The following is a 12153-nucleotide window of genomic DNA, read 5'->3' as shown; positions in this document are numbered from 1 at the left end:
TGTCTTTTATACACACACTCACAGACACACATTCTTTTCTCAAATTAGGCAGATATCAACAATGTAATAGTGCAAAGCAGGAAATTATGAACAGTGCTGCTACAGCTCATTAAACACAGATTGTGTTCAGAATTTCCCTGTGCTAATGAACAGCTGCATGGGATAAGATCACTGATAATATAATATTATATTATCCGTGATCTTATCCCATGCAGATGTTCATTAGCACAGGGAAATTCTGCACATAATCTGTGTTTAAATATATAAAGCCACTGCAATAATCTTTAGATAATGCCTTTAAGGAAAACAACAATAAGGGACTGATGATATATGATTTTTACACTCAATTTGATCTTGGTTTGTGTTAACTATTCTCTCATTTTTCAAGAAATCATTGACCAAAGGTTTGTGGAAACCCCCTTTTAATGCAATATCATCGCACAGCTAATCAATGTGTTGCTTCAGAATTTTCCCGTAACAGGAAATCAACCAAATACTGCTGAATTATTGACAAGTGCCTACTGTCTTTAGACATTTTTTGACCAATTCAAATGTTTTCACCTTTCCCTCTACTGATATTGCATTGAGGGAGCAGCCTAAAAGACATGGGTTTTGATCCTATGGGAACCAGGAAGTAATCACTTTCACATAACAATGGTGAGCGTGATTTGGAGGTTGTGTTTTTGTTCTAAAATTATACTCCACAGACGGTTAGGTGTAGGGTCGGGTTTGGGGGTATAGTTAATAAAATATGCATTCCTGTTGATTGCATTACATTATTTACAACTAAAAATGCAACTTGCTTTTAGCGCCCCTCTGTGTCCATTTCTCCCAGAAAAAGGAGCACATGCCCATATTTTTAACAACACTTCCAGCTTAGGCCACTGGGGACTGTGATTCATTTTTTTGATAAGCACAGACCAATTTCAGCAGCAGAACGTTTGACCTACTGTTGCCGAATTTACAGTAAGATCAGTCTGTTTGATTAACATGTAATTTCCAGTAATTTCAGTGAAAACAAACCTTAACGCTATGGCACACAATGACAATCTAGAATTTTGCACTTTCAGCTTTGGGCCAACAGTTTCTCTTCCAGCATGACAAGGGCAACATTTTTGCAAACCAAAGTTACGTGCTTCATTACAGGTTTGGCAGCAGTTTCCCAGTGTAATGTCCAGCAGTGGTGCTAAAAGCGAGTGAAATGAGTGAAATACCTAACCGATAGTGTTAAGAAAGATAAATGAGAAGTGAACAGACATCTTTACCCTAAACCAATGCCTAAACCTAACCGATAGTGTTTTAAAAGCAGTGAAAAGGACATTTACTGAAGCAGCCACATCATTTCTGTGTCGTTCCTATGGCACTTTCGCTTCACATTCACTTTCATTTTGAGCGCCCTTGACTGAGCTCGAAGCTGGGTCTTTAAAGCTCAATTGGCTGCATTTGTGGCATAATGTTGATAACCACAAATAAAAAAAAGAAAGATTTAATCTCGTCCAACATTTTTTCTTAAAAAAAAATAGGTACAAAATTTAGGCTACAGTGAGATAGATACAATGGAAGTGAATGGAGCCAATTTTTGGATGGTAGAAATGTGAATATTAAAATGAATAAAAGTCTGCAAATTAATTCTTCAGTTAAAATTATTATTTGTATTAAGATATAAAGTTGTTTACATCGTCATTTTCCAGGATTACAGGGTTTGCGGCATTACGTTGTCATGACAACAAAGTTGTAAATTGGATATATTTGACACAGATAAGGTTAGTAAGTGATTTTATCACACTTCAATCATGTTAACATGCTATTGTTTATGTCTTGTGGTTATACTTTTGAAATGGTGTGTATTTCAATGTTTACAGACTGGCCCCATTCACTTCCATTGTAAGTGCCTCACTGTAGTTCTGATTTTAGTTTTTTAAAGAAAAGACAGTCCAAATGAATGTTTGTGGTAATCAACATTATGACACAATTGCTGTCAAATGAGCTTAACATTTATTGAACCTGGAATATTCCTTTAATGCAACTGTCACATAAAAATTAAATTTCTTGCATGTGTTGCGCAGTTGATTAAGAATCTGCTAAGACTATAAAAGTAAGTACATTTAGTGTTGCTAAAAGCTTTTTTTAACATTATCTGCCAGGACTTCTGATTGCTTTTGTCTTGAAATTCTAGTCACAGGAAAGCAGTTACTGTGAGAGCTGCTGTCTCTACTCAAAGCCCTTCATTGTTATTCATCCTGTCATGAAACGTGTGGAGTCCTAATTAGTTCCTAAAAACTTTGAAGAAACTTATTAATTCATAAAACTGCTTTGCCAGGATGTGTCAGGCATTCATTTACATAAAATTTAGATAAACAATATTTTCAGTATTCCACATGATTTCAAATCAAATTTGCAAATAATTCTGTAGATCAACTTGTAGTATACATCACATCCTGGTAACACTGATTCCTATTATTCAGTAAAGTGAAAAGGGGGTAGCAAGTGAGGAGACAAGTAGGTTTAGTCATTTATATTTATTTATTTATTTATTTCACTTAAACATATCAAAGGGCCTTGATGTTCACACATTAAAAAACCTAGTCTAGGTCTTCCTCATCTTCAGAAGAATATTCTATTTTTTATAGCCAACTGTAACATGCTGAACACAGTTGGTCAACAGTCAGACAGAAGTGCTAAATGACCCCAGGATTAAAGATAGCCCAATTTGTCAGAACTTCACCCAACTATTCCATAGTCACAATGTTTCCATCAATGCATTTCTATGCAATTATTAGGACAAACTTCTGGATGGAAACAAGATGTGAACAAATTGTACATGAAAAATGTATACACTCCCTTGGTGTGATTAATTTTTTTTAATTCTGTAAGATATGCGCACATATGCACATTTACAGAATAAATTCCTAGATACGTCTTACATGCTGGAGTCAAAGCCTGTCATCAAGATGATTGGGTATTATTTCTTCCCAGAACAGTCTGATGCTGTCACTCCCATATAAAGGAGCTTGCCCTTGATTGCTAGCAAACATTAAGTTTATCAGAGCAGTAATTTATCACTTTTAATAAAAGAGTCAGTAACCCAGTAAAAACACCATCTGTATCCATTTCGGTTTTGCACTAATATCCCCGGAAGTGACGATTATTTTGTCTTTAACACGTGGGATGGAAACGCCTCTTTATTTGCAAATTGTTTTTATGATATTCAAATTTTTCACATAAATTACATTTGCTGCTTGGATGGAAACCTGGCTATTGTTGAGTTACATGCATTCTTCTTCATTGTATTACAACAAAAATCTCACTTTACAACTCACTTTTGGCGCCCCTCTGTGGACATTTCACTCAGAAACTGGAGCTCACACAAACCCATATATTCAAAAATAATTCCTGCTTTGGCCACTGGGGTAAGTGGTTCAAATTTCAGTCAGCACAGGCCGACTGTAGCTGAAGAAATTTTGACCTACTGTCGCCAAATTCACAGTGAGATCAGTCTGAATATGAAGTAATTTACCCACATGTAAACAAATGAAAATGAAATAGTGCAACATTAATGGAGCTAAGCAAATTCAGCTGACAACAAATAAATAAAACATTTGAATTTGGGGATTTTCTGCCATTCTTCTCTCCAGATCCTCTCAAGCTATGTCAGGTTGGATGTGGTCCGTCAGTGGACAGCCATTCTCATGTTTCACCAGAAATGTTTGATTGGGTTCAAGTCCAGGCTCTGGCAGGGCCACTCAAGGACAGGAGCTGTCCCTAAGCCACTTGCGTTGTCTTGGCTGTGTACTTGGGGTCATTGTTCTGTTGGAAGGTGAATCTTCGGCCCAGTCTGAGGTCCTGAGCGCTCTGGACCAGGATTTCATTAAGGATATCTCTGTATTATGCTGCGTTCAGCTTTCCTTCAACCCTGACCAGTTCCCCAGTCCCTGCCGCTGAAAGCATTATGCTACCACCACCACGCTTCACTGTTGGGATGAGAGCAGTGTCTGGTTTCCTCTAGACCTGATGCTTAGATTTGAGGCCAAACAGTTCAATCTTCGTTACATCAGAGCACAGAATCTTGTTTCTCACAGTCGGAGAGTCCTTTAGGTCCTTTTATGTGCCTTTCACTGAGGAGAGGCTTCCGTCTGGTCACTCTGCCATAAAGTCCAGATTGGTGGAGTGTTGCAGTGATGATAATCCTTCTGCAAGTTTCTCCCATCTCTACACATGATCTCTGGAGCTCAAGCAGAGTGACCATTGGGTTCTTGATCACCTCTTTTACCAAGACCCTTCTCCACTGATTGCTCAGTTTGGTTGGGCGGCCAGCACTAGGAAGAGTCCTGGTTGTTCCAAACTTCTTCCATTTAAAAATTATGGAGGCCACTGTTCTCTTGGGAACCTTCAATGCATCCAAAAACATTTTGTAGCCTTCCGCAGATCTGTGCCTCAACACAATCCTCTCTCTGAGCTCTGCAGGCAGTTCCTTTGACCTCATGGCTTGGTTTTTGCTCTGATATGCATTTTCAGCTGTGAGACCTTATATAGACAGGTGTGTGCCTTTCCAGATCATGTCTAATCAATTGAATTTGCCATCGGTGGACTCCAATCAAAGTGTAGATGATCCAGAAAAATGGGATGCACCTGAGATAAATTTCAAATGTCGTAACAAAGGGTCTGAATACTTATGTCATTGTGATATTTCTGTTTTTTGTTTTTAATACATTTTCAAAGTTATCAAAAATCTGGTTTTTGCTTTGTCATTATGGGGTATGGAGTGTAGATTGATTAGGAAAGAAAAACATAATTTAAATAATTTTAGCATAAAGCAGCAACATTACAAATAGTGAAAAAATGAAGGTGTCTAAATACTTTCTGAATGGACTGAATGTTTAATAGAATATTCAAAACAATGTGGCCAGTGCTGGTGGATTTTTTTCCCCATGGCATTCTGTATAGTCTATTTTCCACTTTTGGAAGCATGTGCAAGAAAGCCAAAACATAAATCTCACATCATATGGAATCGTGCTCCTAGTAAACATATCTGAAGATAAAACAGTTTGGAAGCATACAGACATCTCCGTGAGAGGAATTCTAGTTCAGTGCTGCCCCAGTCATTAGGTCTGTCCTGTCTGATTGCAGTGGACGCTAGCAGAGTAAACGCATTCGTTCATCACCAAGCTGTGATGAATGGAATAACCAGCTTACTGTGACAGCCGGCAGAGTAGCAGCCAGACACTGTCTTAGTCCTCATGTTATCCACAGACTTCACAAGCACACATGGCTGTAGCGGAAAGGGGCTCCTTAATTTGAAATTCATTTGCTGGTTGCTCTGAGCTAACTGCTTTCAGCTGTCCTAATGGATGGAGTTCTCTAGCTGTGAAGTTTTATGCAAGCAGCAGGGACACAGAAATGGCTCTTGAAGTCCAAGTGCAATGCCGCCAGTGGTGATTTCTCAGGGCCAGCAAAGCCTTATCTGCTGGTGTAACATGCCTAATAAACAAACAAATTTCATCCTTTCATTCTCATTGACCTTGATGTATATACATTGATCGCTTTCCACTCCTAATTCATCAACAAATGAATAGCAAAAATCCAAAAAGTTTATCCAATCAGATTTATTCCTCGATGCTTACAAGCAAAGTGTGACAGCTGTTTCACAAATCACATGCTGGAAGCCAAGCTTGTTAGCCGATGCAGCACTTGAGTCTGAGGCTTCAGAATTTCTGCAGAATCCCTCAACACTACAGTGAATAGGCATCTAATGTCAGATTGTCAGATTCGTCAGCCAATCAGATTGATTTATTTGTTCTTGGTGGGTGTGGTCTTTAGGATATGTCACAGTCCAGGCCTTCTAGCTGGCCTTGAGTGAAGCAATTGTATTTTAAGTGGTGTATGTAATTTGAAAAGGGAAGAGCATGAGATCTTGCTGACGAGTCACTACCACATCACCATTAAGAAAGAGATCCTTATGGATTCAAAAACCTGAGATGTTCTGCATGATCGTGCGATTGATTAATTGAATAGGAAAGGAGAACTGATTTGGTAAGTGCTTTTTGCATTGTTAGAGCAACATCTGGATTTTTCTAAGACTGGACCCAATTTTTGGAGGGTAGAAATGTGAATAATAAAATGAATAAAAGTCTGCACATTAATTCTTCTGTTAATTTGAAAACTAATTTTATTGCAAGCAAAATTGTAATCACAAATATTGTTAGAGAAATTATTCTTGGTATTAGACCTCCTAGGTTCTGGCTTTCGTGCATGTAAGTGTTTTTAAAATGTCAATTGGTATTATTAATTGAATGCCACTTAAATGTATGTAATATGCACACAGTGTCTTATTCATTGTGAAACTTTCTTAATGGCATGAATCGCACAGAACTCCTAGACTTAAAATGCAGATGCGGAGGCAACTGAGATTCATCCTCTGCCACCCGGATTGAAGCGAGTCATTACGCCACAAGGCGGACTTAGAGCGCATTGGGCATTCCATATTGGGGAGCCACATTTTCTTTGAAAATCCCCCAAAAATGTCATAGTGTAGTAACAATTTTTGCAATTTTGCATTTTTGCATCTATGAAAGAATCACTTACAGCACCTTTAAAGTGACATCTGTGGTTTGAACTTAAAATTACAAGCAATTTGCAGAAGAACACTTCACATCAGTTGTGTTTAAGCACTGCTCTTCTGGGGAAAGATATTTCAGAGCCGGAGTCATAATGTGCTATTTTCATGTTGATAAGTTATACAATTAAACATTTTAAAGGGTCATGAACTGCCTTTTTTAATTTTGTACTGTTCTCTGAGGTCCACTCATAATGTTATCAAGATTTTTCCATCAAAAAACATCATAATTTAGAAGTAATATGCTATTTTCTGTCCTGTTTTAACCCCCCTCATTGGAAAACAACATTTGAATATGTGTGGCAGATTGTAGACTCGGAAGTAAACGGCCACTGGTATGATTGGCTAACAGGTTTACGATGTAAACTTCAGCATGTATGTTTGTGTTATGAATGCAGACGAGGGCAGACAAGGAGTGGGATCTAAGTGCGGGTTCTTTATTGCTGATCAAGGTGAAGACAAAACAAACAGGAATAAAAGAAACATCCACGGGGGGAAAAACTGAAAATAAAACATGAAAACATGGAAGGTACATGGAACCGGATGAACACGACAGGATGAAAACACGGCAAGACAGGCAACAGAGTAAACATGGGAACATCAAAAACATCCAAACAGTGAAACATTAAACACATCAGAAACATTCAAAACAGTAGGAACATTCATAAACAATCGACAGGGGAATGGAGAAACAGCAGGGTTTTTGACAAAGGGAATAGAAGTTTGAGACAAAGACTAGTGAAACACAGGGCAGACAACAAGGGAATCGTGACATAACCCCCCCTCAAAGGAGCGGCTTCCAGACGCTCTTAAAAAAAAAAGAATACCCCAAAAAAAAAAAAAAAATCATCCAAGGAGAGAGGGGGGAAAGGCAGACCAAAGAGAGCACAAGGGGCAAACAGACAGTCCAAGGGGGCAAACAGACAGTCCAAGGGGGCACAAGGGGCAGACAGGCAGTCCAAGGGGGCACAGAGGGCAAGAAGGGAGTCCAAGGGGCCACAGGGGGCAGACAGGAAGTCCAAGGGGGCACAGAGGGCAAGAAGGCAAGAAGGCAGTCCAAGGGGGCACAGGGAGCAGACAGGCAGACCATGGGGAGCACAAGACAGGGACTGGGTCAGGAGGCCTGGGAGGCGGCCACAAGACAGGGACAGGTTCAGGGGGCCTGGGAGGCAGCCACAGGACAGAGACAGGTTCAGGAGGCCTGGGAGGCGGCCAAAGGACAGGGACAGGTTCAGGAGGCCTGGGAGGCGGCCACAGGACAGCCATGGGGTACTCTGAGGGCAGAGGCGAGGTAGGCGGAGCCATGGAAGTTTCTGGTAGCGGAGCCATGGAGGGCGGAGCCGTGGAAGACCCAGGTGGCAAAGCCATGGGTGGCTCAGGAGGTGGAAGGCTCGGGTGGCGGAGCAGTGGAAGGTGAAGCCGCGGAAGGCTCGGGAGGCAGAGCCGATGGAAGTGGCACCGTAGGAGGCGGAGTCGATGGAGGTGGCACCTTAGGAGGCTCTAGAGGCGGAGGCCTGGAAGGCTCTGGAGGTGGAGCCGAGGGAGGTGGCACCATAGGAGGGTCTAGAGGCAGAGCCCTGGAAGGCTCTGGGGGCGGAGCCATAGGAGGCTCGGGAGGCGGAGCCATAGGAGGCTCTAGAGGCGGAGCCCTGGAAGGCAGAGCCGTGGACGGCTTGATAGGCGAAGCCCTGGGAGGCTCGAGAGGCAGAGCCCTGAGAGACTCGGGTGGTGGAGCCCTGGGAGCCTCGAGAGGCGGAGCCCTGGGAGGCTCGGGTGGCTCGAGAGGCGGAGCCCTGGGAGGCTTGGGAGGCGGAGCCCTGGAAGGCTCGAGAGGCGGAGCCCTGGAAGGCTCGAGAGGCGGAGCCCTGGTAGGCTCGAGAGGCGGAGCCCTGGGTGGCTCGAGATGCGCTGGCTCTTGGACGGTCATGGCTACAGGCGCTGGCTCTGGGACGGTCGAGACTACAGGTGCTGGCTCTGGGACGGTCGAGACTACAGGCGCTGGCTCACTGACGTTCGAGGCTACAGGCGCTGGCTCACTGATGTTCGAGGCTACAGGCACTGGCTCACTGACGTTCGAGGCTACAGGCATTGGCTGGTTGGCCGTGGTAGGCGGAGGCTGGAGAGCAGAAGCCTTTCCTTTCCTCATCCTCCTCCGGGCGGACGAGAATGGCAATGCTGGATCGCTGACCATGGCTGGCGTGGGCTCTGGCTCGCAGACCGTGGCAGGCGTTGGCTCTGGCTCGCAGACCGTGGCAGGCGTTGGCTCTGGCTCGCAGACCGTGGCAGGCGTTGGCTCTGGGTCGCTGACCGTGGCAGGAGTGAGCTGGGGAGCGGAAGCCTTCCTTCTCCTCCTCCTCCGGGCGGACGAAGTTGGCAGCGCTGGCTCATTGACCAAGGCAGGCGTGAAAGGATGAGCCATGGACAACTGGAGGGTCACCACTGTGGGAGGAGGGGCAGGGTTCTCCTCAACAACGCCCAGAGTGAACGGCGAGCCGCATGCCAGCAGAGTCTCCTCCACGAAATTGCGGAGCGGCCAGCCATGCGTCGCCGGTGGCAACCGCTCCTTGAGCGAACTGGTCAGGTTGTCCCAGAAGAAAACCACCTGGGAGGAGTCTGGGAAGTCCGTGGCACTCGCTAGCACAAGAAAATCATGGATATGATCACCACCGGACGGCTTTCTTGCCTCAAATTCAACAAACGACAGTTTGCTTGAAGAACCGCTAGATCCATGGTGGTCGATTGTTCTGTTATGAATGCAGACGAGGGCAGACGAGGAGAGGGATCTAAGTGCGGGTTCTTTATTGCTGATCAAGGTGAAGACAAAACAAACAGGAACAAAAGAAACATCCACGGGGGGAAAAACTGAAACTAAAACATGGAAGGTACACGGAACCGGATGAACACGACAGGATGAAAACACGGCAAGACAGGCAACGGAGTAAACATGGGAACATCAAAAACATCCAAACAGCGAAACATTAAACACATTAGAAACATTCAAAACAGTAGGAACATTCATCAACAATCGACAGGGGAATGGAGAAACAGCAGGGTTTAAATACACAGGAGACATGATGATGACAAACGACAATCAGGTGAGAACAATGACACAGGGCTGGCAGTGATGAGGGCCGGGAATCATGGGAAGTGTAGTTTTTGACAAAGGGAATAGGAGTTTGAGACAAAGACTAGTGAAACACAGGGCAGACAACAAGGGAATCGTGACAGTTTGACAGCCTACATCCTACATAGATGGACGCTGCTGTGATTTAGGTTAAAAACGCATAAATACTCAGTCAAATGATCTGTAATAACAGACAAAACAATAGTGAATACGTAATAAAAACACAGTGTGGTGCAACAATCTGTCAGATCCAATATAGTCGGCAATATCGTCTTTTGAGTTTCAATCTTTCTGAAAATCCTGCGTCGAATTATGCCTTGTTTGTAAACTAATCCGCGGTAAAAATGAAGTGAACAAAGGACAGAGTTCTTACTGATGCACTCTGGAACTTCATTAAAAATAATGTTCATCCACACTATCCAAATGTTGGCATCAGAAATAAGGCAATGCAAAGACTGTGTTTTTCCACAACTTGGCAATGCACAGCATCTTGTTGTCTTCGGAGCCATGTTGTTTTGTTTGTGTTTGGTTTCTGCGTAAACCTGTGTTTACCTCTCTCATTATTTACCTACTACATGCGTGAATTGGTGGGCGGACTAAACGGGCAGTGATGTAGAAGCAGGCATTGATCATCTTCTGCGGAGGCGTTTTTTAGCCACACTATTACATAATAAAGTGGCACATTCCACATCCTGTCGTTTTGGCAGATTGGCTTCAGTATAAGCTGTTTTTAGACTAACGAGACAGTTTTGAGTTCTGAAACTTACAGAATGTTTTTATAGTACAATGACCTCTTATATGTCAAAAGATCAAGGGAATTTTGATTTCTCAGTTCATGACTATTTAAAATCTGAAAATATTACTTGCTTTGGTGAAGACAAAAAGCACTCTTATTTACATATTTTGAATGAACTAATTTTGCTTTATAGAGCTTTTCTAACACATTTACATTTATGCATTTGGCAGATGCTTTTATCCAAAGCGAATTACAGTGCACTTATAACAGGGAATCTCCTCAAGCAACACCAGTTATCAGTATATTTTAAAGGTGCACTCAATAATTTTTTTAACTCATTAAAAAAGTTTAAATTTAAATATATTTAGGAAATCATGACCACTCACATTAATATTAAGACTCCTGTCATATCAGTAACTTTGTAAAAGCTGTTTTATTGTACATGGAGAGGGTCCACACATGGGGGACTGCCATGTTAGAATCCCATGACCAGCCGAATACTAATCGTTTAATCTCAGAAACCGTCCTGTTATTTGACACTTTCATTCATTGATTAAAGCAATCATAGCTGACTGTGAATACTACATTTCTACAATGGCATCTGAAACTGAAATCTATTGATTTTAAATGATGCTGAATCCAAGCCGGTAGGTGCAAGTCCAAGATGACACAAAGACAAAAGTTACTGAGTGCACCTTTAATATGATTAATCAAGTGTTTTTATCTACTGTACTACATTTACCAATTTAAGAGATGAAACTTGTGATATGGCTGATGATGGTTCAATTGAATTCTTTATAATTATAATATTACAGTATGTCTATGCAATGCACGCAATAACACCGTAAACTAAAAAACATAAAACAAGGATTCAATAATGATGGGGATAATATACTGTATAGTTTACTAAACATGGAAATCATATGCTTAAATATGCAATATAGCAATTACAAGAAGTCAATTTCAGAACTCATAAATATTAGTAAGCATGTCATAGTAACTTCCCCAACAATGTAGATATATCACGATCGGTTAACACACATGTATTGTTCGATTCATAAAAGCATGACAACAAATATAAGCTTCAAATACATGTAACGTACACGTATTTAAAACACAAAGCATAAGTAAATGTATTCCAATACAGTTACAATTTAAATAATTGGTAATCAGAATACAGTTACATTCAAAAAGTATTTTGATTACTGAAGAGATTACATTGCATTTTATTGTCATTTGCTTAATTTAATATTTAGTCCTTTCAGATGGAAAACATTTATAGATATAAATTATGTGATCGAAAGTGCATTTGAACAGCGGTGAAACACTTATCATATGAGCAGACAGAGAAGACATTTGGAGCAGAGGAAACAGAAATAAACCTTGTGTAAATTGTCAGCTTTACACTAAGCTAAAATGCTATTTCTAGCAATTTTACATGCACGTTACCAGGCACTGTAACGCTTTTCCCCAGAGATAAATGGTTTAGTCCGACAAATCACAGAGCCAAAAAGCAAAAGTCTGTATTCCACACTGTAACAAAGAAGGAAGACACCATGAGCTGGATTCTTCAAACACAGGTAGCAAACTTTTAATTGGCAATTTCCTTGGTTTACTGCTTCACAATAACTCTGTGACTTCACACTAACTTGACAGCTTCACACTAACTCTCTCTCTGCC

This window comes from Xyrauchen texanus, chromosome 3 (assembly GCF_025860055.1).
Source record: "Xyrauchen texanus isolate HMW12.3.18 chromosome 3, RBS_HiC_50CHRs, whole genome shotgun sequence".
NCBI lineage: Eukaryota > Metazoa > Chordata > Actinopteri > Cypriniformes > Catostomidae > Xyrauchen > Xyrauchen texanus.
The sequence above is the reverse complement of the archived record's forward strand: the minus strand, read 5'-3'. Positions refer to the sequence as shown.